Consider the following 16,660-nt stretch of genomic DNA (forward strand, 5'->3'; position numbering starts at 1 on the left):
CCCCATGTAGTTTCGCCCCTGTACTAAGCAGTGAAAGCTACTGCGGAGCCTTGATGGGCAGAATCGCATATGTGAGCCTGCTTCCCGCAATTTAAGAAGCAGCGGTTATTAGACTGATGCTTCTTACAGTCTACGCCACCTCTGAGGTGGAGAGGGGAAATCACTCGCTCACTCTCAGTGATTGAAAGTCCCTTCTCTCACATGATTGGTAGTACGAGAGAAGGGGCGGGCATTACACGCTCACTTGAGCGTCTAATGATACACACGGGCAGCAGATCCAGTTCATCCACTGCCAGTTCCTTGCAAAGGTGAGTAGACAACTTCTCGAGTTTAGAAGCTTGTCCGCTCAACCTTTAACACATGTGGCCCAGTGGCTGGGAAATGGCTGTAAGTACACTGCCCCAAAACACAGAATGTGACTCAAAATGTATAAATAAAAGTGGAGGCAGAAGTAGAACCCAAGTACAAATAATGTAGGGTCAATAACTAGATCCGGAGTTAAAGAAGGGAAAAATGGCCAGGCCTCTAGTCCTCAATAGGGTGTTTGTACATATAGTAGGAGCAAGACTAAATAGAGGCTAAGTGCAGGTACTGGAGTAGCCATGTGGTACAAAAATCACAAACACAGAAGTGTAGCCAAACTCAGGCAAGGTTCAGGTAACAGTCCTGGCAACTAGGTACAGATTCATTTAGACTGAAGGATAGTCAGGGTCAGGCAAGATTCTAGTAACGGTACTGGCAATGAGGTACAAAATCAGTCAGACAGGAGACTAGTCAAGTTCAGGCAAGGTTCAGATAAAGGTGCTGGCCAATAGGTACAAAATAACTTAGGCATAAGAATAGTCAGGTTCCAGAAGCAAATAGGTTTGACAAAAATAAGGCAGTAAAAATGATGTTTATTTTTTTATAACAATTATTATTAGTATCAGGTATTTGTAGAGCATCAACAGATTCTGCAGCAATGTTATAACAATGTTTAGACATGGCTGATATGTTCTTTTAAAGTAACCCAGCAGAAATTACAAGGTGTTCCTTAACATCAGTTAGACCTGCAGTTGTAAAATGCTTAGAGAATATAGTACAATGAGTTGTGAGAGTTGTCAGACACACCCAGGAAACTGCCCTGTCCCTAACACTTTTGTTGATTCCTATGTACTTTGGACGGTAGTAAAGCAGTGTATGCATGTCTTTAGCTTGAAATGACAGCTGTATTATAAACAATCCTCCTACACACCTAAATCCATATATAAAATATCATATAATGAATTAGTGCCACTTCTTGCAGAATAAAAGTGTTTGCTATTTATTTAAATTTTGGAAGGAAATTAAAACATTTGTAAAGTTTTTTATTTAAGTCTAAAACATATGTAGATTACAAAGCTATGAAACAAAAGTATATAAAACATCAATTCAAACAGTACACTCTTAAGCAAATAGAAGTGTTCTTAATTCAAGCCCCAAGAGAAAAGTATTTCTATAAACAATCCTTAATACTTTGTGCTTAGTCTCTTGTCTTTATCCAAAAGCATGACGGATTAAAAAGAGGTAATGGCAGCTTCCAAGAATTTGATTGCTACTTCAAGAACAATAATGTGAATCTAAATGAAACAAATGGAAAGCACTCAAAAAAAACCCTCTCTCTCTCATCCCAGATATACTATATACAATATATATATATATATATATATATATATATATATATATGTACCGTATATAGTATATTATTATTATTTTCAGTTTTTTGTAGAGCGCCAACAGATTCCGCAGTGCTGTAAACAAAGGGAGAGTACAACAAAACAATTATAGGGATCAAATGGGTAGAGGGCCCTGCCAAGAGTTGCACTATTGAAGTCAGCTCTTAAGAAGGTGATCTACAAACAGCTGGACTCTTAGACTTACATGCTAAGGGCGTTCAGGGGATAGCAATGGAGGAGTGGAACTGGTATAAAGTAAGATTAGCATAGGTTGTATGCATCCCTGAACAGTAGAGTCTTTAGGGAGCACTTGAAGCTTTCAAAACTAGGGGAGAGTCTTGTGGGGCGAGGCAGAGAGTTCCACAAGATGGGAGCCAGTCTGGAGAAGTCCTGTAAACGGGAAAGCGATGAGGTAACCAGAGAGGAGGAGAGTAGGAGGTCATGAGCAGGTGGGTAGACCAGAGAGAACAGAGTTGCAGTAATCGAGGCGGGAAAGAATGAGAGAGTGGATTAAAATCTTAGTTGTGTCTTGTGTAAGGAAGTGTCTACTTTTTAGAGATATTTTTAAGGTGGAAGCGGCAGGCTTTAGCCAAGGACTGAATGTGAGGAATGAAAGAAAGATCTGAGTCAAGTGTGACCCAGAGACATCGGGCATGCGGAGTAGGGGTAATGATGGAGTTGTCAACAGTTATAGAGAGATTGGGAGTGGAGATTTTTGAAGAAGGGGGAAAATGAAGAGCTCAGTTTTGGAGAGATTTAGCTTGAGGTAGTGAGAGGACATCAAGGAAGAGATGTGAGAAAGACAGTTAGTGACACGGGTTAGCAAGGAAGGAGATAGGTCTGGTGCAGAGAAGTAGATTTGGGTGTTGGCATACAAATGATATTGGAAACCATGGGACTTTATTAGGGAACCTAGTGATGACATGTAGATTGAGAAGAGAAGGGGACCGAGGACAGAGTCTTGCTGTACTCTGGCAGAAAGTGGTGACGGGGCAAAGGAGGCCCCAGAGAAGGCTACACTAAGGTATGGTTTGACAGGTAGGAAGAGAGCCACGAAAGGGCTGTGTCACAGATGCCGAAGGATTGGAGGGTTTGGAGCAAAAGAGGGTGGTCAACAGTGTCAAAGGCTGCGGACAGATCAAGGAGGATAAGCAGAGAGAAGTGGCCTTTTGATTTTTCTGTAAGTAGGTCGTTGGTAACCTTAACAATAGCTGTCTCTGTGGAGTGATGGGGACGAAATCCAGATTGCAGATTGGAGTTTAACGTAAGGAAATGGGATAGGCGTGCATATCGAGAAGCTTTGAGGCAAGAGGGAGGAGGGAAATAGGGCGGTAGTTGGATGGGGAGGTAGGATCAAGGGAAGGTTTCTTGAGGATAGGTGTGACCAGTACATGTTTCAGCGATGAGGGAAATATACCGGTGCTGAGGGAGAGGTTGAAAATGTGTGTTAGTATAAGGGTAAGGGTAGCAGAGAGGGAGGGGAGTAGCTGTGAGGGGATAGGGTCAAGGGGAGAGGTAGTGAGGTGAGAGCGCAGTATAAGTGCAGAAACTTCTTCCTCAGTAACAGGGGAGAATGAGCTAAGTTTCAGGTTATGTGGGTTGTGGTTGAGTGAGAGCATTTGAGGGGGGGGGGGGGGAGAGAATGGAGTTATGTTGAGAGCTGATTTCATATCTGATGGAGTTAATTTTGTTATTGAAGTGGCTGGCAAAGTCTTGAGCTGACAGAGAAGTTGTATTAGGAGGTGGGGGAGGGCGGAGGAGAGTATTGAAAGTGGAGAACAGACGTTTTGGGTTTGAAGAAAGATTAGAGATAAGAGTAGAGAAGTAGTGTTGCTTATAGAGATTAAGGGCAGAATAGTAGGAGTTCAAGATGAATTTGTAATGAAGATGAGTTTGTAATGTATATCTGGGATAGTAAATCTCACAGGATGTAAATTCTCAGTTTGCAGAAAACATCACTTTTCTGTCAGGTAAATAAGTGTATTGTGAACATTGAATAAACTTCACCTGCACACAGCTTGCAGGTTTGCATATAAAGGGCCAAATTCCAAGTGGAGTGCTATTTAATGCTGCCGCTCAAACGCATAGGCCTAGATTTGGAGTTTGGCGTTAGCCGTGAAAACCAGCGTTAGAGGCTCCTAACGCTGGTTTTAGGCTAACTCTGGTATTTGGAGTCACTCAAAAAAGGGTCTAACGCTCACTTTTCAGCCACGACGTTTCCATACCTCAGATCCCCTTACGTAAATTGCGTATCCTATCTTTTCAATGGGATTTTTCTAACTCCGGTATTTAGAGTCGTGGCTGAAGTGAGCGTTAGAACTCTAACGACAAAACTCCAGCCGCAGGAAAAAAGTCAGTAGTTAAGAGCTTTCTGGGCTAACGCCGGTTCATAAAGCTCTTAACTACTGTACTCTAAAGTACACTAACACCAGTAAACTATCTATGTACCCCTAAACCGAGGCCCCCCCACATCGCCGCCACTCTATTAATTTTTTTTAACCCCTAATCTGCCGACCGCACACCGCCGCCATCTACGTTATCCTTATGTACCCCTAATCTGCTTCCCCTAACACCGCCGACCCCTATATTATATTTAGTAACCCATAACCTGCCCCCCACAACGTTGCCGCCAGCTACCTACACTTATTAACCCCTAATCTGCCGACCGCAAAGCGCCGCCACCTACGTTATCCTTATGTACCCCTAATCTGCTGCCCCTAACACCGCCGACCCCTATATTATATTTATTAACCCCTAATCTGCCCCCCACAACGTCGCCTCCACCTGCCTACACTTATTAACCCCTAATCTGCAGAGCGGACCTGAGCGCTACTATAATAAAGTTATTAACCCCTAATCCGCCTCACTAACACTATAATAAATAGTATTAACCCCTAATCTGCCCTCCCTAACATCGCCGACACCTAACTTCAATTATTAACCCCTAATCTGCCGACCGGAGCTCACCGCTATTCTAATAAATGTATTAACCCCTAAAGCTAAATCTAACCCTAACACTAACACCCCCCTAAGTTAAATATAATTTACATCTAACGAAATTAATTAACTCTTATTAAATAAATTATTCCTATTTAAAGCTAAATACTTACCTGTAAAATAAATCCTAATATAGCTACAATATAAATTATAATTACATTGTAGCTATTTTGGGATTAATATTTATTTTACAGGCAACTTTGTAATTATTTTAACCAGGTACAATAGCTATTAAATACAGGGAGTGCAGAATTATTAGGCAAATGAGTATTTTGACCACATCCTCCTCTTTATGCATGTTGTCTTACTCCAAGCTGTATAGGCTCGAAAGCCTACTATATTTAAGCATATTAGGTGATGTGCATCTCTGTAATGAGAAGGGGTGTGGTCTAATGACATCAACACCCTATATCAGGTGTGCATAATTATTAGGCAACTTCCTTTCCTTTGGCAAAATGGGTCAAAAGAAGGACTTGACAGGCTCAGAAAAGTCAAAAATAGTGAGATATCTTGCAGAGGGATGCAGCACTCTTAAAATTGCAAAGCTTCTGAAGCGTGATCATCGAACAATCAAGCGTTTCATTCAAAATAGTCAACAGGGTCGCAAGAAGCGTGTGGAAAAACCACTGAGAAAAGTCAAGCGTGCAGCTGCCAAGATGCCACTTGCCATCAGTTTGGCCATATTTCAGAGCTGCAACATCACTGGAGTTCCCAAAAGCACAAGGTGTGCAATACTCAGAGACATGGCCAAGGTAAGAAAGGCTGAAAGACGACCACCACTGAACAAGACACACAAGCTGAAACGTTAAGACTGGGCCAAGAAATATATCAAGACTGATTTTTCTAAGGTTTTATGGACTGATGAAATGAGAGTGAGTCTTGATGGGCCAGATGGATGGGCCCGTGGCTGGACTGGTAAAGGGCAGAGAGCTCCAGTCCGACTCAGACGCCAGCAAGGTGGAGGTGGAGTACTGGTTTGGGCTGGTATCATCAAAGATGAGCTTGTGGGGCCTTTTCGGGTTGAGGATGGAGTCAAGCTCAACTCCCAGTCCTACTGCCAGTTTCTGGAAGCCACCTTCTTCAAGCAGTGGTACAGGAAGAAGTCTGCATCCTTCAAGAAAAACATGATTTTCATGCAGGACAATGCTCCATCACACGCGTCCAAGTACTCCACAGCGTGGCTGGCAAGAAAGGGTATAAAAGAAGAAAATCTAATGACATGGCCTCCTTGTTCACCTGATCTGAACCCCATTGAGAACCTGTGGTCCATCATCAAATGTGAGATTTACAAGGAGGGAAAACAGTACACCTCTCTGAACAGTGTCTGGGAGGCTGTGGTTGCTGCTGCACGCAATGTTGATGGTGAACAGATCAAAACACTGACAGAATCCATGGATGGCAGGCTTTTGAGTGTCCTTGCAAAGAAAGGTGGCTATATTGCTCACTGATTTGTTTTTGTTTTGTTTTTGAATGTCAGAAATGTATATTTGTGAATGTTGAGATGTTATATTGGTTTCACTGGTAAAAATAAATAATTGAAATGGGTATATATTTGTTTTTTGTTAAGTTGCCTAATAATTATGCACAGTAATAGTCACCTGCACACACAGATATCCCCCTAAAATAGCTATAACTAAAAACAAACTAAAAACTACTTCCAAAACTATTCAGCTTTGATATTAATGAGTTTTTTGGGTTCATTGAGAACATGGTTGTTGTTCAATAATAAAATTAATCCTCAAAAAAACAACTTGCCTAATAATTCTGCACTCCCTGTAGTTAAGAACTATTTAATAGTTACCTAGTTAAAATAATTACAAAATTACCTGTCAAATAAATCCTAACCTAAGTTACAATTAAACCTAACACTATACTATCATTAAATTAATTAAATAAAATACCTACAATTACCTACAATTAAACCTAACACTAAACTATCAATAAATTAATTAAAAACAATACCTACAATTACCTACAATTAAACCTAACACTACACTATCAATACATTAATTAAATACAAAACCTACAAATAACTACAATGAAATAAACTAACTAAAGTACAAAAAATAAAAAAGAACTAAGTTACAAAAAATAAAAAAATATCTGCAAACATAGGAAAAATATTACAACAATTTTAAACTAATTACACCTACTCTAAGCCCCCTAATAAAACAACAAAGCCCCCCAAAATAAAAAATGCCCTACCCTATTCTAAATTACTAAAGTTAAAAGCTCTTTTACCTTACCAGCCCTGAACAGGGCCCTTTGCGGGGCATGCCCCAAGAAGTTCAGCTCTTTTGCCTGTAAAAAAAACATACAATACCCCCCCCCAACATTACAACCCACCACCCACATACCCCTAATCTAACCCAAACCCCCCTTAAATAAACCTAACACTAAGCCCCTGAAGATCTTCCTACCTTGTCTTCACCATACCAGGTTCACCGATCGGTCCTGAAGAGCTCCTCCGATGTCCTGATCCAAGCCCAAGCGGGGGGCTGAAGATGTCCATGATCCGGTAGAAGTCTTCATCCAAGCGGGGCAGAAGAGGTCTTCCATCCGATTGAAGTCTTCATCCAGGCGGCATCTTCTATCGACATCCATCTGGAGCGGAGCGGCAGCATCCTGAAGACCTCCGACGCGGAACATCCATCCTGGCCGACGACTGAACGACGAATGACGGTTCCTTTAAATGATGTCATCCAAGATGACGTCCCTCGAATTCCGATTGGCTGATAGGATTCTATCAGCCAATCGGAATTAAGGTAGGAATATGCTGATCGGAACAGCCAATAGAATGCGAGCTCAATCTTATTGGCTCATTGGATCAGCCAATCGGATTGAACTTGATTCTGATTGGCTGATTCCATCAGCCAATCAGAATATTCCTACCTTAATTCCGATTGGCTGATAGAATCCTATCAGCCAATCGGAATTCGAGGGATGCCATCTTGGATGACGTCATTTAAAGGAACCGTTATTCGTCGTTCAGTCATCAGCCAGGATGGATGTTCCGCGTCGGAGGTCTTCAGGATGCTGCTGCTCCGTTCCAGATGGATGTCGATAGAAGATGCCGCCTGGATGAAGACTTCAATCGGATGGAAGACCTCTTCTGCCCCGCTTGGATGAAGACTTCTACCGGATCATGGACATCTTCAGCCCCCCGCTTGGGCTTGGATCAGGACATCGGAGGAGCTCTTCAGGACCGATCGGTGAACCTGGTATGGTGAAGACAAGGTAGGAAGATCTTCAGGGGCTTAGTGTTAGGTTTATTTAAGGGGGGTTTGGGTTAGATTAGGGGTATGTGGGTGGTGGGTTGTAATATTGGGGGGGGGGTATTGTATGTTTTTTTTACAGGCAAAAGAGCTGAACTTCTTGGGGCATGCCCCGCAAAGGGCCCTGTTCAGGGCTGGTAAGGTAAAAGAGCTTTTAACTTTAATAATTTAGAATAGGGTAGGGCATTTTTTATTTTGGGGGGCTTTGTTGTTTTATTAGGGGGCTTAGAGTAGGTGTAATTAGTTTAAAATTTTTGTAATATTTTTCTTATGTTTGTAGATATTTTTTTATTTTTTGTAACTTAGTTCTTTTTTATTTTTTGTACTTTAGTTAGTTTATTTCATTGTAGTTATTTGTAGATAATTAATGTATTGATAGTGTAGTGTTAGGTTTAATTGTAACTTAGGTTAGGATTTATTTGACACGTAATTTTGTAATTATTTTAACTAGGTAACTATTAAATAGTTCTTAACTTATTTAATAGCTATTGTACCTGGTTAAAATAATTACAAAGTTGCCTGTAAAATAAATATTAATCCTAAAATAGCTACAATGTAATTATAATTTATATTGTAGCTATATTAGGATTTATTTTACAGGTAAGTATTTAGCTTTAAATAGGAATAATTTATTTAATAAGAGTTAATTAATTTTGTTAGATGTAAATTATATTTTTAATTTTGTTAGATGTAAATAATATTTAACTTAGGGGGGTGTTAGGGTTAGACTTAGCTTTAGGGGTTAATACATTTATTAGAATAGCGGTGAGCTCCGGTCGGCAGATTAGGGGTTAATAATTGAAGTTAGGTGTCGGCGATGTTAGGGAGGGCAGATTAGGGGTTAATACTATTTATTATAGGGTTAGTGAGGCGGATTAGGGGTTAATAACTTTATTTTAGTAGCGCTCAGGTCCGCTTGGCAGATTCGGGGTTAATAAGTGTAGGCAGGTGGAGGCGACGTTGTGGGGGGCAGATTAGGGGTTAATAAATATAATATAGGGGTCGGCGATGTTAGGGCAGCAGATTAGGGGTACATAGGGATAATGTAAGTAGCGACGGTGTCCGGAGCGGTAGATTAGGGGTTAATAATAATATGCAGGGGTCAGTGATAGCGGGGGTGGCAGAATAGGGGTTAATAAGTGTAAGGTTAGGGGTGTTTAGACTCGGGGTACATGTCAGAGTGTTAGGTGCAGACATAGGAAGTGTTTACGCATAGCAAACAATGGGGCTGCGTTAGGAGCTGAACGCGGCTTTTTTGCAGGTGTTAGTTTTTTTTCCAGCTCAAACAGCCCCATTGTTTTCTATGGGGGAATCGCGCACGAGCACGTTTTTGAGGCTGGCCGCTTGCGTAAGCAACTCTGGTATCGAGAGTTGAAGCTGCGTTAAATATGCTCTACGCTCCTTTTTTGGTGTCTAACGCAGCCTTTATGTGGACTCTCAATACCAGAGTTATTTTTATGGTGCGGCCAGAAAAAAGCCGGCGTTAGCTACGCGGGTCCTTACCGACAAAACTCTAAATCTAGCCGTAAGTTCACTAAAAGTAAGCATTTTGCACGCGTTGGGTAGCGCTCGTATTACAAGCTGAAAGAAAAGTATTCACTTACATGGTAACCCGATGCATGTAAAAAGATGAACTAAGAATATTGCATGCTATAACATATTCCCCCATAAAAGTCAATGGAGCAAAAAAAAGTGAAAAAACAAAACACTCTTTTCGTGCGCAAACAAGTACGCTAACCCGACATGAAAATATACATTTTTCACATTCCAATGTTCTTTACTTAGAATACTATGTTCTATTTATACATAAATATAATAAAATAAAATATAATTATATATAGATATATATATATATATATATATATATATATATATAGATAGATAGCTATAGAAACATCTATTTAAAAATACATAGAATATTGGAACGTCAACTATTTACAGTAAATACACCGTTTAACAGTTTATTAAATATGAATATTACATAAATATGATTTTACGTTTTCATTTACTTGACTGAAAAGGGCTCCAATCCAGTATACACATAGAGTATGTCTATATATGTATACATATGTATTTATGTGTTTATGTGTATATATGTCTGTAAATACATATGTACACACATATAAACATATATAAGTATATATATATATATATACACATACATACATATACATATCTAGACATGTACATGTATTTATCTCTACTTTAAAGCCCTTTGCCTGCCTTTTTTCTAAAACCTGAAACCATATATCTTTGAGTTTTTATAACTTTTTTGTGCAATTTTTTAAAAATATTTTTTTTATAGTGTTATTATGAGTGTAACTGTACTTTGAAATGTATTTTTGACGTTTTTTGTGACTTTTTATTGTATTGCAAAACAGTAAACCAGAAACATGTGTTTATGGGGGGGGGAGTCTGTATGTGGAGGAGATTGTGTTAAAGATGAAAGGATGACGAAGTAGTTACACATGAGGGGGAGGGGAAATGAAGAAGTTATTACATTTTAGTGATATACAGACAGATATACAGAGAGACAGATAAAAAAATAGATAATCGATCAATCGATCGATTGATAGATAGATGATAGATAGATGATAGATCGATAGATAGCTAGAGAGATAAATAGATAGATGATAGATCGATTGATCGATCGATTGATAGATAGATAAATAAATAGATAGATTGATAGATAGATACATACATAGGTAGAGAGATAAATAGATAGATAGATGATAGATCGATAGATAAATAAATAGATAGATAGACAGATGTTTTAAGTTTTTCACCTGCTTAAGTTTTCATGACATAATAATAATAATAATAATAATAATAATAATAATAATAATAATAATAGTAATAATAATAATTAATAATCGGCTAGATTACGAGTTTTGCGTTAGAGGCTATGCGGTGCTAATGAGCAGTTTTCTCTCACCGCTCACTTACCTACAGCGCTGGTATTACAGGTTTTTACAAACTTTACAAAATTTTGCTCATTACCGCACTCCAATACCAGCGCTGCTTAAGCCAGCGGTGAGCTGGTCGTACGTGCTCGTGCACGATTTCCCCATAGGAATCAACGGCGAGAGCCGGCTGAGAAAAAGTCTAACACCTGCAAAAAAGCAGCATAAAACTCACTAAAACACCCCATTTATTCCTATGGAGAAATAAAATTTATGTCTACACCTAACACCCTAACATGAACCCCTAGTCTAAACACCCCTAACCTTACACTTATTAACCCCTAATCTGCTGCCCCGACATTGATGACACCTGCATTATATTTATTAACCCCTAATCTGCCGCTCCAGATACCGCCGCCAACTACATTATACTTATGAACCCCTAATCTGCTGCCCCCAACATCACTGACACCTACATTATATTTATTAACCCCTAATCTGCCACACCCAATATCGCTGCAACCTACCTACACTTATTAACCCCTAATCTGCGGCCCCCAACAATAATAAATATATTAACCCCTAAACCGCCGCACTCCTGCCTCGCAAACATTAGTTAAATATTAAATCTGCCGTCCCTAACATAGACGCCACCTATCTACATTTTATAACCCCTAATCTGCTGCCCCCAACGTCGCCGCCACTATACTAAATGTATTAACCCCTAAACCTAAGTCTAACCTTATCCCTAACACCCCCTAACTTAAATATAATTTAAATAAATCTAAAGAAAATTACTATCATTAACTACATTATTCCTATTTAAAACTAAATACTTACCTATAAAATAAACCCTAAGCTAGCTACAATATAACTAATAGTTACATTGTAGCTATCTTAGGGTTTATTTTTGTTTTACAGGCAAGTTTGTATTTATTTTAACTAGGTAGAATAGTTATTAAATAGTTATTAACTATTTAATAACTACCTAGCTAAAATAAGTACAAAAGTACCTGTAAAATAAAACCTATCCTAAGTTACACTAACACCTAACACTACACTACAATTAAATAAATTAACTAAATTAACAACAATTAAATCAATTAAATTAAATTAGCTAAAGTACAAAAAAACAAACACTAAATTACAGAAAATAATAAACAAATTACAAGATATTTAAACTAATTACACCTAATCTAATAGCCCTATAAAAATAAATAAAAGCCCCCCCAAAATAAAAAAACCCTAGCCTAAACTAAACTACCAATAGCCCTTAAAAGGGCCTTTTGCGGGACATTACCCCAAAGAAATCTGCTCTTTTACCTGTAAAAAAAAATACAAACAACCCCCCCAACAGTAAAACCCACCACCCACACAACCAACCCCCCAAATAAAATACTATCTAAAAAAACCTAAGCTCCACATTGCCCTGAAAAGGACATTTGGATGGGCATTGCCCTTAAAAGGGCAGTTAGCTCTTTTGCAAGCCCAAACCCTAACCTAAAAATAAAACCCACCCAATACACGCTTAAAAAAACCTAACACTAACCCCCTGAAGATCGGCTTACTGGGAGAAGTCTTCATCCAAGCCGGGGCCGAAGTCCTCAATGAAGCCGGGAGAAGTTTTCATCCAAGCCAGGTAAAAGAGACGATTTCTTTGGGGCAATTCCCCCGAAAAAGGCCCTTTTTAAGGGCTATTGGTAGTTTAGTTTATTTTGGGGGAGCTTTTTTTATTTAGATAGGGCTATTAGATTAGGTGTAATTAGTTTAAATATCTGATAATTTGTTTATTATTTTCTGTAATTTACAGTTTGTTTGTTTTTTGTACTTTAGCTAATTTAATTTAATTGATTTAATTGTTGTTAATTTAGTTAATTTATTTAATTATAGTGTAGTGTTAGGTGTTAGTGTAACTTAGGTTAGGTTTTATTTTACAGGTACTTTTGTATTTATTTTAGCAAGGTAGTTATTAAATAGTTAATAACTATTTAATAACTATTCTACCTAGTTAAAATAAATAAAAACTTGCCTGTAAAATAAAAATAAACTATTAGTTATATTGTAGCTAGCTTAGGGTTTATTTTATAGGTAAGTATTCAGTTTTAAATAGGAATAATGTAGTTAATGATAGTAATTTTCTTTAGATTTATTTAAATTATATTTAAGTTAGGGGGTGTTAGGGTTAGACTTAGGTTTAGGGGTTAAAACATTTAGTATAGTGGCGGCGACGTTGGGGGCGGCAGATTAGGGGTTAATAAATGTAGGTAGGTGGCATCTATGTTAGGGACAGCAGATTAAGGGTTAATAATATTTAACTAGTGTTTGCGAGGCGGGAGTGCGGCGGTTTAGGGGTTAATATTTTAATTATAGTGGTGATGACGTTGGGGGCGGCAGATTAGGGGTTAATAAGTGTAGGTAGGTGACAGCGATATTGGGGTGGCAGATTAGGGGTTAATAAATATAATGTAGGTGTCAGTGATGTTGGGGGCAGCAGATTAGGGGTTCATAAGTATAATGTAGTTGGCGGCGGTGTCTGGAGCGGCAGATTAGGGGTTAAACATTTTATTATAGTGTTTGCGATGCGGGAGGGCCTCGGTTTAGGGGTTAATAGGTAGTTTATGGGTGTTAGTGTACTTTTTAGCACTTTAGTTATGAGTTTTATGTTACGGCGTTGTACCATAAAACTCTTAACTACTGACTTTTAAATGCCTTAGGACTTGGTAGGGTGTACCGCTCACTTTTTGGCCTCCCAGGACAGACTCGTAATTCCCGGCGCTATAGAAGTCCCATAAAAAAAAAGACTTTAAAAATTTTTTGTAAGTCGTTTTGCGGTAAGGCCAAAGAAGTGTGCGGTGACCCTAAACCTTCAAGACTCGTAATAGCAGCGGTAGGGAAAAAGCAGCATTAGGACCTGTTAACGCTGCTTTTTCAGCCTAACGCACAACTCATAATCTAGCCGATAATTTGGTAATTTAAAAATGTACTCTAAATTTCAGATATTTTAAAATGACATGTCACTATTTATTTTACTCTTTATTATTTAGTATGTAAATGATTTCTCATGTGCAATTCGTTTCGGCTGAATTTTGGTCAATTCGGAGAATTGAATGAATCCGAATTTCCGAATCGGCACCATAACTAAAATCCCAAAAAATTGAGAAAATGAATAAATCGTTTCTGAATTTTCAGATCCATTCTTTATTCATATTCAGAATTTTTTATTGTTCTAATCTAAACCACAGTTCTCCGACATCGCCAATTTGATTTGAATCAGCCAAAAGGAATGAGAGCTGCTTAAATCAGCCAAGAGGATTTAAGCAGCTCTAATTTGTATTGCTGATTGTAATTTTTCAGCCAATAGGAATGCAACAGTACCCCAATATAAAAGGGGTACCTTGCATTGAATCCTCAGTGAGTGATGACTGCATTAACCTCCACGTTCGGACCGATGGACCTCTGTCGGCACCTCCTCCTCCGCACATCGATCGCTCCATCTCCGCAGGGATGAAGAAGATGCCAGTCCCGTGATGGATGAAGATGGAGCAGTCTGGATAAAGATGCTTTGCCGCTGGGATGAAGATCTTTCGCCAGACTTCAGCAACTGTGAGAACCAATTTTGGGTTAGTGTTAGGTATTTTTTTTTGGGGGGGTGTTTTTTTTTAGAAAAGGGTTTTTTTTATGGGCCGAAAAAGAGATGAATGCCCTTTTAAGGGCAGTAAAAGGGTGTTTGTTGTAATGTTTTAGCAAAAGAACTGTTAACTTTACGACAATGCCCTACAAAAGGCCCTTTTAAGGGCTATTGTTAGTTTATTATAGATTAAGGTTTTTATTTTGGGGTGTTTTTTTTTAAATGGGGTATTAGAATAGGAATAACTTTTATTATTTTGGATAATTTTGTTTTTTATTTTTTGTAATGCGATTTGTTTATTTTTTTTTATTTTTTTAGATTAAGAATTTTTTATTTTTAATGGGCCGAAAAAGAGCTGAATGCCCTTTTAAGGGCAATGTCCATAGAAATGCCCTTTTCAGGGAAATAGGTATATTAGGTTTATTTTTATTCTGTGTATTTGAGGGGTGGTGTTTGTTTTTATTTTTTTTGCAAAAAGAGCTGTTAACTTTAGGGCAATGCCCTTCAAAAGGCCCTTTTAAGGGATATTGGTAGTTTATTATAGATTAGGTTTTTTTTTTTTTTTTTAAAACAGGGTTATTTTTTTGGATAATTTCATTATTTTTTGTAATGGTAGTTTTTTTTATTTTTTGTAATTTTAGTGTTTATTATTTTTTGTAATTGTAGTTTGAATTTTTTAGTAATCTTAGGTTTTTTTATTTTTAGTAATGTTAGGTTTTTTATTTTTAGTAATGTTAGGTTTTATTAGTGTAAGCTTAGGTTTTATTTTTATTTCAAACTCACACAACATTAGTCTCAGCACTCGGCATCAGAGACACATATATATATATAAGTAAAGCGGACTTACTCGAGATGAGGCTCCTATCTTAGAGAGCAACTCTCTGCTTCACCGCCGCGGTCTCACTGTTGCTGCGCTTGTCCTTCCGGGTTCAAGATCCGGGTTATCGGTCAAAGTGATCCCGCTGTGGACTTATTAGGAGAGCCCTATGGAAAGTTCAAATGTAGCAAATATAAAAAAGAAAGGATTTCCAGACTGGCTCCTCCTCAAACTCTTTATTCCATTAAAACGTTTAACAGCACAAAAAATTTATGACAATGTCATAAGCCCCTACAAGCATGTAATAAAAAAAACAAGATATGACAGGTACCCCCTCACTTCTGACGCGTTTCGGTGGTGTCCGTAGTCATAGATAATTGTGTGTAGTACCTTCCTAACTTTATACTTAGTCTTGTATCTCTGATTGGACGGCACCATTCACAACCCTCTGCACATGGTTGGACTCATCGCAAATCAGCTGTGAGCTGTGTCAACATTTTGAATTTTATACCTTTTATCTCTAGGTTTGTTAATAGTTTAAATTAAACTCTTTATATTTTATATTCAGTATTCTGATAATCCAGTTTTTTAGTGACTAACATAAGGCATAATTTGTTTTGTATTATGCACTCACGTCATAGGGTTTAACCCTTGATATAACCTATTTTTACCGAGTTACATTATCTCAATGATTATAACTGCCCAGAGGTAAACTTTTTACATTTCTTTACAAACACATATACAGGTAGCCCTCAGTTTACGCCGGGGTTAGGTTCCAGAAGGAATGGTTGTAAATCGAAACCGTTGTAAACTGAAACACAGTTTATAATGTAAGTCAATGGGAAGTGAGGGAGATAGGTTCCAGGTCCCTATCAAAATTGTCATAAGTAACACATAATACATTATTTTTAAAGCTTTGAAATGAAGACTTTAAATGCTAAACAGCATTATAAACCTAATAAAATAATTACACAACACAGAATATATAATTAAACTAAGTTAAATGAACAAAAGCATTTGCTAAACAGCATTATAAACCTAATAAAATAGTCACACAACACAGACTTCACTTGCATTTTTCTGCAAACAGTTCTTTCTATGCATTCCAATCTGGACTGATTTATAGACAGGAAGATCTTGTTCCTTTGAAATCTGCTCGATAGCTCAGGTCTGGTTAAACTGATTAATTTCAGCTTGCTTGGCTTTTCTGCAACACAAGCGGACAGATCAACCTACTGGCTATTTTAATAAATGCACTGCTTCTCAAAGCTTTTCAATAGCAGTCACATGACTGGAAAAAAAGGTTGTTATTCTGAAACGGTGTAAATTGAACCGTTGTAAAATGA

This window comes from Bombina bombina, chromosome 5 (genome assembly GCF_027579735.1).
Source record: "Bombina bombina isolate aBomBom1 chromosome 5, aBomBom1.pri, whole genome shotgun sequence".
Classification (NCBI taxonomy): Eukaryota; Metazoa; Chordata; class Amphibia; order Anura; family Bombinatoridae; genus Bombina; species Bombina bombina.